At 40.5% G+C, this 13969-nt stretch overlaps 1 protein-coding gene across 2 annotated transcripts in view; it reads left to right on the forward strand.

The window, feature by feature from the left end:
* Nucleotides 1–43: 43 nt before the first annotated feature.
* The window catches only part of ZC3H13 (zinc finger CCCH-type containing 13), a 67666-nt gene continuing 53740 nt past the window's right edge, over nucleotides 44–13969 (forward strand). For both annotated transcript variants that reach the window (XM_061622416.1, XM_061622417.1), the window contains exon 1: nucleotides 44–364. The gene's annotated coding sequence lies outside the window, so the exon portion shown is untranslated. The remainder of the gene's footprint in view (nucleotides 365–13969) is intronic.

The following is a 13969-nucleotide window of genomic DNA, read 5'->3' on the forward strand; positions in this document are numbered from 1 at the left end:
CGGCGGAAGTGGTGTAGGTCGAGATAGACGGGGGGGGGGCTCGTCACGCAGGCGCACTCGGGAAGGGGGAATAGCAGTTTGGGGAGGGGGGAGGCATTAGGTCGCACGCGCTGATCCCCCCCTCAGTTGAATTGTGCGGTGAAAGGAGGAGGAAGAACAAGACAGCGGCAAGGCGGGAGGCCGCCGCCGCAGAAGCAGCAGTTGGAGCAAGCTCTGCTCCCCGTTTTCCTCCTCGTGTGGCGCGGCTCTTAGGCCCGGGAGGACGGACTCCCCCCTCGCCCTCTCCCCCCCTCTCCGCCCTGTGCGGCGGCGACGGCGGAGGCGGCGGCGGGGAGGAGGAGCAGGCCGGGGGAGGAGGGATCAGGTGAGTCATTTGGGCCGTGGGGCTGGGGTGGAAGAGTGGAAATGTGGGGTTTGAACGGCTGGGCGGGTGGGGAAGATTTCCTTCTCCTTTGGCTGTTTTCTATTCGTGGGTCGCATCCTCTTAAATTATTTACTTGTCGAGCTTATATATCGCCTTTCATCTCGCAAGGAGCCCACGACGGAAGGAGTTTAGAGTAACGATTGTTATGAATGATAAACTGTTTTGAACGTAGGGATGTTTAAATGACATTCAGGTCCCGTCCCCGCCACCCAAACATTTATTTATTTATTTGTTTGATTTATTACCTGTTTTTCATCATAAGGTCCAAACAATTTCAATATTATTTTTTAAAAAAAGTTTAAATCCAATTACAGTAGGCTAGGATAAATTTGATGAATTTACATCCTACCTTTCAAAAAATGTCCCCATAAAGCGTCGGAGCACAAATATGTGAGCTAAGCTTTCAGCAACAGTACAGTAGCTTCCCTGTGCATTATTCCTTTGAGCAAGTCTGAGCCACAATCTTACTAGGCACTAAGCTCCACCAAACGACTTCTAAGTAAGCATGCATAGGATTGTGCTGTGTGGGGACAGACTCTTCAAAATGACCATAAAGGTCAAAGTCTCTGTTGACCTTCATGAGTCCCCAGAACAAGACTGATGAAGATGAAGCAAAATCCAGGAGTGGGAAGGAACCTAGGATATTAATTAAGAAACAGATAAAGAAATAAAATGAAGGTGTTTCTCTTCAGACATAAGGAGTGGCCGAACTTGAACTGCAGTCCCTTCTCTCTGACTGTGGTAAAAATTATGGCATATACATGTCAGCCCAAGTTCTAGTAATAGACGAAACAGTGCCAACGTTGAAAATCAATGTCACTACTAATGTATGTTGAAGAAACCTATAGGCATAACCATGGGATGAGACAGTATTGCTGGATAGTCCATGCAGGCTACAATATTCATGAGAGTGCCGACTTCCCAGGAGGATTGCTCCGCCTGTGACTGCCTCTGAGACGAGCTCCCGTCTCAGAGGAAGCTTTTTCAGTTTTAAAACCAGTCAGAAGAATTTTTTGACTGGTAAAAACTTTCTCCCAGGCAAGGGAGAAATGAAGAGATCACCCACAGAAGCTTCATTGTGTTTGTTGGGGACTGGAATTCATTAGGGTCGCCTATGAACGAAGGTGTAGCCAGCAGCGTCTGACGGAGTCAGGGAATTCAAGCAAGCTCAAACTGACTAAGCGAGACTTTTTTTTTCTTTAAAGAAAAATGGATTTTAACAGGCAAACATCCTTCTGCCTACTACTATCTACTATCACTCTTATAATTGTTACAGTAAAAGAGATTTGTTATAGAATCAGCAATAAAGAATCCCTGGGTGAGGGATTTATACACGGAATTAAGGAAGAAGAAAATCGAAATAGCTTGTCTTTGTTTTTATTGCAAAAAGCTGGCATGGAATTGAGCATTATAAAGATATAAACGGATGGGGGGCATCTAATTTGAAGAGAAATATCTGATTAATATGAACATTTGAGTACTATTTGTTTGGGACTATTTTTTCTGGTCTACTTTATTTTGACGAATCTACTTATTCTTTATGCCACTAATTATTTTGATGCTGGGAACTAAGTTTGTTTTGCACTCTTGGTAACATAAGAGATAAGGCAGTCTGTCTAGAAGATGATGTCAACAGGCTTGGAATATTAACTCCTTTGTTGCTGGAAAAAGAAATAAATTGCTCTTTGCTTGAGAATAGTGGCTATATTGGAAATTGAAGGGGGGGGGTTGGTCTTAAGAATGACAATCAAGAAAGCGGCCGAGACCCTGGATGTACAGGAAGGGGTTCTCTCTTTAAACATGTTTCAGAAAATAATGGATGAGATTAAGATAACGAAACAAGAATTGAGACAGAGCAGACAAGAGATGAAAATTGAATTTGGCAAAATGAAACAGGAGCTGAAAGAAATAAAGGATTCTATGAGAAAAGAAGATATAACTGGACAAGCAACAGGAAATGAAAGGAAAATTAAAGGGAAGGTGCAAGTCCTGGAGATTGGAATAGATATATCAAATGTGGAATTTGAAAAAGATTTGGACTTTATAGCTGTGATGGATCCTAGTGACAAAGATTATTGCTTGGAATTCAGTGCTGTCTCCGAAGGAATTGGTGAAGATATCAGAGATAAATTTATCAATGTTTCAAAAAAATTTCTGAACTGGAATGATCTGATGGAACCTGAGATAGAGAAAGTTTATAGAATTAATTCCAGATATGTGACAATGGAAAAACTCTCAAGAGATGTGCTAGTGCACCCCATAAAAAAGAAGAACAGAGATATGACTTTACAACAATATTTCAGTAACAGTCAGAATTGATGGCAAGAAAATATTTGTGATGAAGGAAATTCCTATTAGACTTTTACTATATGACTATGACAGCAGAATTATGTGTGCAAGGATGGAAGATGGAACTAACACTGATAATGGAAGAATAGCTGTTGAAACTACTGGATTTATTAGACTTGAATAGATGGGTTAATTGACATGTCTATTTGGAGAAAAATCGATAGAAATATTGCTCAAGAACTGGAAACCTCTCTTTGACTTTTTGTGGAAAGAATAAAATGATATGATGTTAATGAGATTTAATGATTAACCAAGATAACCACTGGAGGAAAGTGATTTTGTAATATATTAAGGGACAGGTTTGTTATATACTATAGACCTATAGCTGATTTAAGACAAATCGGAAGTCAATATTTTTATTGTATTAGTTATTAATTTTTTCTTTTGTTTTGTTTTAGAAATATGAATAAAAATTTATATTAAAAAAAATATTCATGAGAGTGCCACAACACCACAACTAGTTGAAAGGTGGGATATAAATCCCTAAAAGAAATAACTGCTGTCCCCCACTCTTTAATATGATTATAGCCTTTTATTTTCTAAAGTTCTCACACCTTATATGTGCAGACTTTCTGTAGCAAACAGTGTGGTGGTGTTTTTTTTTAAAAATGATTGGTTGTACCCTAGAGCTTGGTACCCAGTATGGCATGATGCTTGTTAATTGGTATGTCTTTGTCTTCATAAATGCCTTGGATGGGAATTATTCTGAAATTGTATTCTCTGAATCTAGTGATAGGCCGGTGGATAAAATTGTGTTTGGGTGGTGTCAAGAACTCCTGTTTTCTAGAATGGTTCTGTGGCAAGGAATTGTGGGGGGAGGAACACCTTGCCTGAATTAGAGCTTCAGAGAGGCCATGAGACTGTCAGTTCTCACAGCTGAACTCAGTTAATTAAGCAGTAAGCAAGAACACCTGCATATCAGCCAAGACAGGTACTTCGAGGCCACAGGCCTGGGAATGCTGGAGACGTGCATGACTGTTAGGCACGAAAGCTCCAGAAGATTTCATCATCAGAAAGCCCCTGATTGGCTAATTAATTCCTGGCTGTTGCTGGGCTTTTCCCCATAAGAATAGAACCAAGACCGTACCCCAATGTTCTTTGGTGCTACCTGATGTTGGGGTTCCATTTTCCATCTGCTATCCAGGCTATACATCTGTGGAGAGATGTGGAACATGATATTACTCTGCTGGTTTACCCTATTGTGTAAGTATAGATTAGGCTAGACAGCTTTATTTTTGTTTGTGATTTGAACTCTCTCTGTATTTTACCTAGCCCTTGTGGGTGTTTGTTTTAAGGAACTATTTTGCTGCTATACTTTTTTGCACTTATATTTTATTCTAATAAAGCTACCTCTTATTTACTGATCTGTGTTCATTTCAGGGGGAAATTGGCTCTGAATCCAGCACCATGGCCAGTTAGCCACAGACTAGCACATACTTGGGTATTTTGCCTGGAGGTTCCAGGACAAGGAGTGCATTTTTGGCTCTTGTCTTTTGGAATCCTGGCAGGTCTATTTCTGGCACTTTGGTTTTCCCGTTGGCCCAGAGTGGGTGACAAGGTGTAAGGGGTTGTGGCAGTCTACCTACCTTGCAGGGTTGTTGTTGGTTTACTCAGCCCTGATAAGGGAGGCATGGATTGTGCCTGGCTGGGATCAATTGCCCTGGGTTTGGGAATTGAGTCCTGGTGAGAACTGGCAACAGTTCTTGACATGTGGGAAGGTTAATGCTAAAGTAGATTGTGCCTTGCTGAATACAAGAATCCTGTTGGGCCGAAGGTGCTATTCTGTGCAGCATCACAGCTCTGTCAGTGGCCAGTAGGCAGTGCCTCTGGAAAACCCACAAGCAGAGCATGAAGGAAATGGCCTTCCTCATTTAAATTTGTACTCTGTAATTTGTGTTCATAAATCTATGGTGCAGCATTCTTTGTAAGAGGATTAGAACACACACACCCCACCCCACACACCACCACCACCCCGGGTGGGGAACCTTTGGCCCATAGGCCAATCTTGGCACACCAGGAGGTCCAAGTTGGCCTGCAACTTGTTTCCTCAAACCATGGCCACCTGTCCTTCAGCTGATGCTACTGGGTGTTCAATTCTGCTGTGTGGTGCTTTGCTAATGTTCCCCAGCAGGGAACATGTTGGCAAAGTGGATTCCTGTATCCAGGACAATTGAATCTCCTACTCATCAGCTGCAGAGAACATGCTGGCAAAGCAGAAAGGGCCTCCCCCCCGACTAACTTTGACAGGTGGGCGAGACTGCCCACCTATCAGTTACTGAATGTCATCATGATATCACATGATTGACAAGTGGGTGGAGAGAGATACAAATCTGCCCCATCAGGCCAAAAGGGTTCCCAGCCCTTAATATGTGCCATAGATTTCAGCCTTAAATACATTTAGAAGAGGCTCATTTGAACATGTTAGCAGGATATTGAAAGCTTGCAGCCCACTTGGAAGGAAGCCCCATGCACAGTAGTTCTGATTTTGTAGACTAAGCAATGGTAAAAAAATATGTCATGTTTACTTTTTCCCTTCTGATTTTCCTATTTTTGAATGACCAGATGCAAAGGAAGACAGAAGGGATCCTATGGCTTTTAGCATTTATACAGAAAAATAAATTTTGTCAGATATAGTTCTGTTTTCTTGGGCGTGAGAAGTTATACATGTTAAAATGCCTTGCCTCCTTTGCATCTATTCACTATCAGAAAAATTTAGAAATGTACAAGCCAGTGCATGTTTACTTGTGTTCAGTGAGGCTTACTCCAGAGAAGTGTACAGAAGAACTTCAATTCTGTGAGTATTCTACTTAGCTCAGTGAGACTTTCTTCATAGTAAGTATAAGAAGTGCAGTTTTAAGTTATTCATGGAGCGTTGGGGTGGCATGTTCTGTGCTGACTCTCATTTCTTACGTGGCTGCCATTCTACCTTCCAGTTTGACTGAAAGACCTATACTTAGTCCCACTGAACCTTGGATTTAAATAAAGTGTTCCAGACCATAGTTCTGACTGATAATGAGAATTGTTAGAAGATCCCTATTCCTCTCATAGAGCTACAATTCCCAGAGTTCTCTGATAAGAGGGACTGACTATTTAACCATTATGGAAATTGTAGCTCTGTGAGGGGAGTAGGGGTCTTCTAATCACCTTTTTTAGCACCCTTCACAAACTACACTTCCCAGGATTCTTTGGGGGAGCCATGACTCGTTAGTGGAATAAATGACTGGTGTGGATGTGATCCAAGTATGCATTTCAATAAAGGCTAATGCAGTTTTTACCCTTAAAACAGCCATAGATTACCACAAACGGTACGGAAGAGTAGCAAAACACTGGTTTTTTATACATTATGAATGAAATGAAAATTGTACCAAAGTGCCATAAATGTAGAGTGAGGGATGTGATTGTTCTAGATTAATTTGCCCAGAGGTGAAGCATGTGGGATCGATCTTGTGTCTTGTGCTGTTAGTGAGTGGAAACTCTGCATGGAAGGTATGTATGAAGATCAGTGATTTTCATGCTCTGTTCCTAGGAATTCTGTAGGATACTTGGTGAGAAAATCAACGTTAATTTGTAGATTTCCTGAAATGCAGCTAATCCACCAATGCAAATTTTCCTCGGTAACATTCTGGTGGTGCTTCATCTAAACCGTGAATGCACCCTAAAATGTTCCTCAGAATCCTTTGTACATTAGGGGCTTCTCATAGAAAAATTGGTGCATGAAGTTTTCCATTAGGGTAGAAGTATGAACATTCCATCCAAAGGATAGTGAATGTGAGGCCATTGCAGCTTTCAAAGCAGAGGAAGTAAGTGGTAATAGAGGTTTGATGTCATCCTGGAAGCAGGAAAAATTAGTATATTTGGTTGTCAGAAATTTGACTAATACCCTAGCTGGCAATGTGAAGGCAAAGGAAAAAACCAAAAGTTTGGTGGAAAGAAGGGAACTTCTTTTTTCAAGACCTTTTCCGCTCCCTACAGATTAACTGGAAATTTTGTGGAACACCAAAAAAACACCTTCATATAAAATACTTTCTTTTGGAATGTGTAGTATAAATATTTTTATATAAGATTTTTATGTCAGATAATCTAAAACATTAGAGAGGTATGATTCCTGTGCATACTGATGATATATACAAAAATCCAAGATTCGTTCTGTACCTAGAAGTTGCTGCCATCTTCATGAGAGGAGTATAGAAGGTCTTCATTACTTGTGAATTGCTACTTGCCTTATCTGGGGAACTTGGATCTAGTTTGGAGATACTAAATGAAAGCATCCTGTGTCTGCTGGCCTTTTGACCTGACCCCTCCCTTGTGGCTGACATTTTCACCTTGCCCTTCACTGTGCAGACCTACCTGGGAGTAAGCTCCACTAAATAGAGTGGGTCTTATTTCTGAGTAAATATGCATTGAATTGTTCTGTGCATGTCATAAATTTGTAAGTTAGCAGTTTTATATGTTGAGTTATCATTGATGCATTTTATTTTGTTAAAATGGTAAAATAAGGGTAGGTTTGATGAAGTGTTGCATATATTTATTCCCCAAAATTTTGGTCCCGTTCCAAAAAAGCATTAATTTTTTCTCCCATGGATTCAGTATTTCTGGAAACATTACATATCCACCTAAAAAGGTAAAGGTGTCCCCGCACTTGTAGTGCGAGTCGTTTCCGACTCTTAGGGTGACGTCTTGCGACATTTACTAGGCAGACCGTATATATGGGGTGGGATTGCCAGTTCCTTCCCCGGCCTTTCTTTACCCCCCAGCATATGCCGGGTACTTATTTTACCGACCACGAATGGATGGAAGGCTGAGTGGACCTCGGCCCCTTTTACCGGTGGCCCCAGACATTGCATGTGATTCTCAAATAAGGGGTGCTCTCCGGGCATATCTATGCTACAATTTGTTTTATATCAGTGTGTTAGGGTTTCCCCCAAATAATTCTAGTTGTAGTTTAGTGAGGGTCTTAAGAATTTTTAGATTCTTGCCACCCTTGGAAAACTGGCACCCTGATCCAATTTTAGTTATACTTTAAAAAGAACTATATATTATGCTAGAATTTGTACATTCCATTGTCTCAGATAAGGATGCATGCACAAAATATTCCTTTTCCTTTTAAAAAATGTGAGGTGAAAGGATTAGCCTCTTAGTTTGCAGCGGAAAGTGACAGTTTTTATACACGTGTGCCCTTCATGTCAGATAGAAAGCACAGACATTTTTGTATTAGCTTATGATAATTCAAATACTTACTGTTGTGAAAGTCCTTAGATGCCTATATGACAGAAGAAAATGGGTGAGATGACAGGGCATATAAGGAAAACAAATCTGTGAAATGAAATTATGTTGAAAACGTTAATATTACATTATCTATAGTAATAATTAAAATTGTTTAAGCATGTCTTATTATTTCAGTAAAATTTAAGAAAGATAGACACATCTTAATATTCAGTGTGTAAGATATACCTGCCAGTTCTGTTTTTTGTGTGTGCAGTCCTAATTGGTGAAATGCAGCAGCATCTGTCAGTGGAATGGAGACTATAGGTAGACAGTATTCTTCGGCCCCCGTATGCCCCCAAAATTTGTTCCAGAGGGTTAGGGGATCCTCCAGAGCAGAAAGGGGGTGGGGTGAAAGGGGAGGAAAGGGACGGGGAATTCCTGTTGTAGAAATATGTTTCCGTAACACTGGATGTTACTCAATCTGTGAATCATTTTTATATAGTCACAATTTGAACATGTGCTTAAAATTGAATTAACTAGTACACAGCAATGTAGTAGTTATTGATAATACAATAGTAAAACAAGAAGTACAGAATACTAGTTTCCAGTGTGACAACGAAAATGTGTTGTGGATATGCCAGCATTCATTATTTTGGGGTCTACTTTGTCTCCTGTTTCTAGTGGGAAATGCACAACCATCCCTTTTCTGTCTTCACTGTTGTTCAGGAAGGTGTCTTGGACTATGTGCATCAAATTGAAAATGTATATGTGATTTAGAAGTACTGTAAACTTATTTATTTATATCCTACCCTTCCTGCCAGAAGGGGAGCCCAGGACAGCAAACAAAAAAACTAAAACTGTGCTTGGAAGTTGTTTAAAAACACTATATTAGAAGCTCAACTGGAGTGCATACCACAGATCAGAAAAGGTACCACCAGGGCCAAGAAGATGCCAGCATGGTTAATGAGCAAAGTCAAGGAAGCTCTTAGAGGCAAAAAGTCTTCCTTCAGAAAATGGAAGTCTTGTCCGAATGAAGAAAATAAAAAGGAACACGAACTCTGGCAAAAGAAATGCAAGAAGACAATAAGGGATGCTAAAAAAGAATTTGAGAAGCACATTGCTAAGAACATAAAAACCAACAACAAAAAATTCTATAAATACATTCAAAGCAGGAGACCATCTAGGGAGGCGATTGGACCCTTGGATGATAAGGGAGTCAAAGGTGTACTAAAGAACGATAAGGAGATTGCAGAGAAGCTAAATGATTTTTTTGCATCTGTCTTCACAGTGGAAGATATAGGGCAGATCCCTGAACCTGAACTAACATTTGCAGGAAGGGATTCTGAGGAACTGAGACAAATAGTGGTAACGAGAGAGGAAGTTCTAGGCTTAATAGACAATATAAAAAGTGACAAATCACCAGGCCCGGATGGCATGCACCCGAGAGTTCTCAAAGAACTCAAATGTGAAATTGCTGATCTGCTAACTAAAATATGTAACTTGTCCCTCGGGCCCTCCTCCGTGGCTGAATGTAATGCCAATCTTCAAAAAGGGATCCAGGGGGGATCCCGGAAATTACAGGCCAGTTAGCTTAACTTCTGTCCCTGGAAAACTGGTAGAAAGTATTATTAAAGCTAGATTAACTAAGCACATAGAAGAACAAACCTTGCTGAAGCAGAGCCACCATGGCTTCTGCAAGGGAAAGTCCTGTCTCAGTAACCTATTAGAATTCATTGAGAGTGTCAGCAAGCATATAGATAAAGGTGATCCAGTGGACATAGTGTACTTAGACTTTCAAAAAGCATTTGACAAGGTACCTCACCAAAGACTTCTGAGGAAGCTTAGCAGTCATGGAATAAGAGGAGAGGTCCTCTTGTGGATAAGGAATTGGTTAAGAAGCAGAAAGCAGAGAGTAGGAATAAACGGACAGTTCTCCCAATGGAGGGCTGTAGAAAGTGGAGTCCCTCAAGGATCGGTATTGGGACCTGTACTTTTCAACTTGTTCATTAATGGCCTAGAATTAGGAGTGAGCAGTGAAGTGGCCAAGTTTGCTGACGATACTAAATTGTTCAGGGTTGTTAAAACAAAAAGGGATTGCAAAGAGCTCCAAAAAGACCTCTCCAAACTGAGTGAATGGGCGGAAAAATGGCAAATGCAATTCAATATAAACAAGTGTAAAATTATGCATATTGGAGCAAAAAATCTGAATTTCACATATACGCTCATGGGGTCTGAACTGGTGGTGACCGACCAGGAGAGAGACCTCGGGGTTGTAGTGGACAGCACGATGAAAATGTCGACTCAGTGTGCTGCAGCTGTGAAAAAGGCAAATTCCATGCTAGCGATAATTAGGAAAGGTATTGAAAATAAAACAGCCGATATCATAATGCCGTTGTATAAATCTATGGTGCGGCCACATTTGTAATACTGTGTACAGTTCTGGTTGCCTCATCTCAAAAAGGATATTCTAGAGTTGGAAAAGGTTCAGAAGAGGGCAACCAGAATGATCAAGGGGATGGAGTGACTCCCTTACGAGGAAAGGTTGCAGCATTTGGGGCTTTTTAGTTTAGAGAAAAGGCGGGTCAGAGGAGACATGATAGAAGTGTATAAAATTATGCATGGCCTTGAGAAAGTGGATAGAGAAAAGTTTTTCTCCCTCTCATAATACTAGAACCCGTGAACATTCAAAGAAGCTGAATGTTGGAAGATTCAGGACAGACAAAGGAAGTACTTCTTTACTCAGCGCATAGTTAAACTATGGAATTTGCTCCCACAAGGTGCAGTAATGGCCACCAGCTTGGACGCCTTTAAAAGAAGATTAGACAAATTCATGGAGGACAGGGCTATCAATGGCTACTAGCCATGATGGCTGTGCTCTGCCACCCTAGTCAGGGGCAGCATGCTTCTGAAAACCAGTTGCTGGAAGCCTCAGGAGGGGAGAGTGTTCTTGCACTCGGGTCCTGCTTGCGGGCTTCCCCCAGGCACCTGGTTGGCCACTGTGAGAACAGGATGGTGGACTAGATGGGCCACTGGCCTGATCCAGCAGGCTCTTATGTTCTTAAAAACATTGTAAAACATTTTAAAAACAAAAGACTTTAAAATATATTCACTAATAGGCAAAATAGGCAAAATTCACTTATAGGCAAAAAAACCTTGCAGTTTAAGAACATACCTATAGCAAATTTTTGTGGTAGGTACAGTTTGAGTCTTATAACACCTTTTCAACTGCTGAAAATAAATCCAAATCATCTTGCATAAATATATGTAATATTTTTCCCTGATGCATAAATATTTATAGATTCACTAATAGACAAAAACCCTTGTGGTTTAAGAATGCACCTATAGCCAACAGATATTTCTATCAAACTTTAAAAAGCAGGGAAATTGGGAAGTTATAGTGAATGTACCAGGGGAGCATGAGACCTGACCTCCTCTCTGAGATATTGTACTGCCCAACAAATTTTTCAAAATGCCAACACAATTTAGGATGGCCTTTCACAGTCCAATTCACTTCCTGTGTAAGTTGGAAGAATTTGGTAATGTGCCTCTGAGCATATGGTGAGTGGTGGCAACGCTTGCCATCTCCAAATTTTTGTTTGTAATGACCACTCCTAAGGGCTTCATATAGATGTTAAACAGCATTGGAAACAAGATGGTACTCTGTGACACCCCACAGCACAACTGCAAGGGGGGCAAAAAACAATTGTCCGATGCTATTCTTGGAAAACGTCTGGGTCATACTTCATTCCCCATTGGTCAGAGAAATAGCTGAATTCCCTCCTTTTCTATCTAAAAAATTTAAATGCTTTCAGCATTTTAGATATACTTAAAATCCATGTTTGAGGGAGTGGTGTACAGACCCCAGAACTTTCTAGGCATTTTTAACTGCACATGTTTCCAAATTTCAGGTCTGTCGTTCATGTGGAAATGTTGAAACAGTTTTTGTAACTCTGTGAATCAGTCATGTCTAAATATTTATAATTGATCGTTCTAGCAGCTTGTAAATATATCTTCTGGCAGCTACCAAATTTTGGCTCTCTAGATTAAAGAGCCCCCTCTAGGATGTACACCTTAATGTGGTGAGGGGGGGTTGAGAGTGTCGAAGAAGCTGAGAGCAATGCCATCAGGAGTCTAGACCAAGAGGCTAGACTCCTAGCAGGGACACCCAAGGCAGAATGGTCAAAGCAGAGACACCAGACTAAGATGCATCCAGACTCAGAGGAAGGCAGTGGTAAACCACCTCTGAATATCTCTTACCACGAATAGCATGGACAGTGCATCCAAAATGCAACATGAGATGGTGCTGGAAGATGAGACCCCCAGGTTAGAAGGAACTCACTGAGCTACTAGGGAAGAACAAAGTACAAGTAGCACTGTGACTAATGAGGCAGCTGGGTCAAAGCCAAAAGGAAGCCCAGAGGCTGATGCGAAAGAAGAGTCCGGAGTTGTATGACGCACACAACAGGAACATGGAATGTGAGAAGCACGAACCAGGGAAAGTTAGAAATTATCAAGGAAGAAATAGGGCGTATCAACATTACAATACTTGGCTTGAGTGAATTAAAATGGATGGAAATTGAACATTTTCAATCAGGCAACTACAAAATATTTTATGCAGGAAAGGAGAAATTAAGAAGAAACGGGGTTGCTTTAATAGTGAGAAGTGATGTAGCAAAAGCAGTTAGGAACTATAATTTAGTTGACAGAGAACCAGAAGAACTGTGGAGTGAAGTCAGAGACTTCATCAAGGAAGAATGCAAAAAGACAATACCTTTAGTTAAAAAGGGAGAAATACTTCAGTGGATGACTGAAGAAACTCTTAAAATAGTTAAAGAGAGAAGGAAAGCAAAAACCAAAGGAGATAGAAACACAGTTAGAGCCCTAAATGCAGCTATACAGCGACTAGTATATAGGGACAATAGTTATTGTATGGAAATAGAAGAGGACAACATAAAGGGTAGAAGAGCCCTATTCCAAAAGACTAGAGAAATGAAAGGGAAATTTAAACCAAGAGTAGGGATGTTGAATAATCAAAAAGGGAGCACACTGACTGACAGAGATAAAATAAAAGGAAGATGAAAGCAATACACTGAAGAACTCTATAAAAGAGATGTAAGGATGACATAGTCATTCACGAAGGAACCTTATGATGAAGAACCAGAAATTTTAGAATGTGAGGTGAAAGCTGCTCTTAAACTACTTGGAAGAAACAAATCACCAGGAACAGATGGCATACCAAAAGAGTTGCTACAAGCTACTGAGACTGAATCTGTTCAAATTTTGACAAAAATTTGTCAACAAATATGGAAAAGAAAACTATGGGCCGCAGACTAGAAGCTTTCAATATACATCACAATTCCAAAGAAAGGCAATCCCAGAGAATGCAGTAATTATCGAACTATTGCCTTAATATCCCATGCAAGTGAAGATTCTACAATAAAGGCTCTTAACATATATGGAGCGAGAAGTGCCAGACGTCCAAGCTGGATTTAGAAAGGGAAGAGGCACCTGAGATCATATTGCAAATGTTGGATAATGGAACGGACCAAGGAATTTCAGAAGAAAATCACCCTGTGCTTTATAGATTACAGCAAAGCCTGTGTTTGACTGTGTAGATCATGAAAAACTATGGCATGCTTTAAAAGAAATGATTGTTCTCATGCGCAACCTATACTCAGGAGAAGAGGCTACTGTAAGGACAGAATATGGAGAAACCAATTGGTTCCCAGTCGGAAAGGGTGTGAGACAGAGGTGCATTTTATCACCCTGTTTGCTTAATCTATATATAAAACATATCATACAGAAAGCGCGATTGGACCAAGATGAAGGAGGTGTGAAATTTGAAGGGAGAAATATCAATAATTTAAGATATGCAGACAATACCATACTACTGGCAGAAACCAGGAATTATTTGAAACGAATGCTGATGAAAGTTAAAGAGGAAACCACAAAAGCAGGACTACAGCTGAACGTGAAGAAGACTAAAGTAAT

This window comes from Rhineura floridana, chromosome 4 (genome assembly GCF_030035675.1).
Source record: "Rhineura floridana isolate rRhiFlo1 chromosome 4, rRhiFlo1.hap2, whole genome shotgun sequence".
NCBI lineage: Eukaryota > Metazoa > Chordata > Lepidosauria > Squamata > Rhineuridae > Rhineura > Rhineura floridana.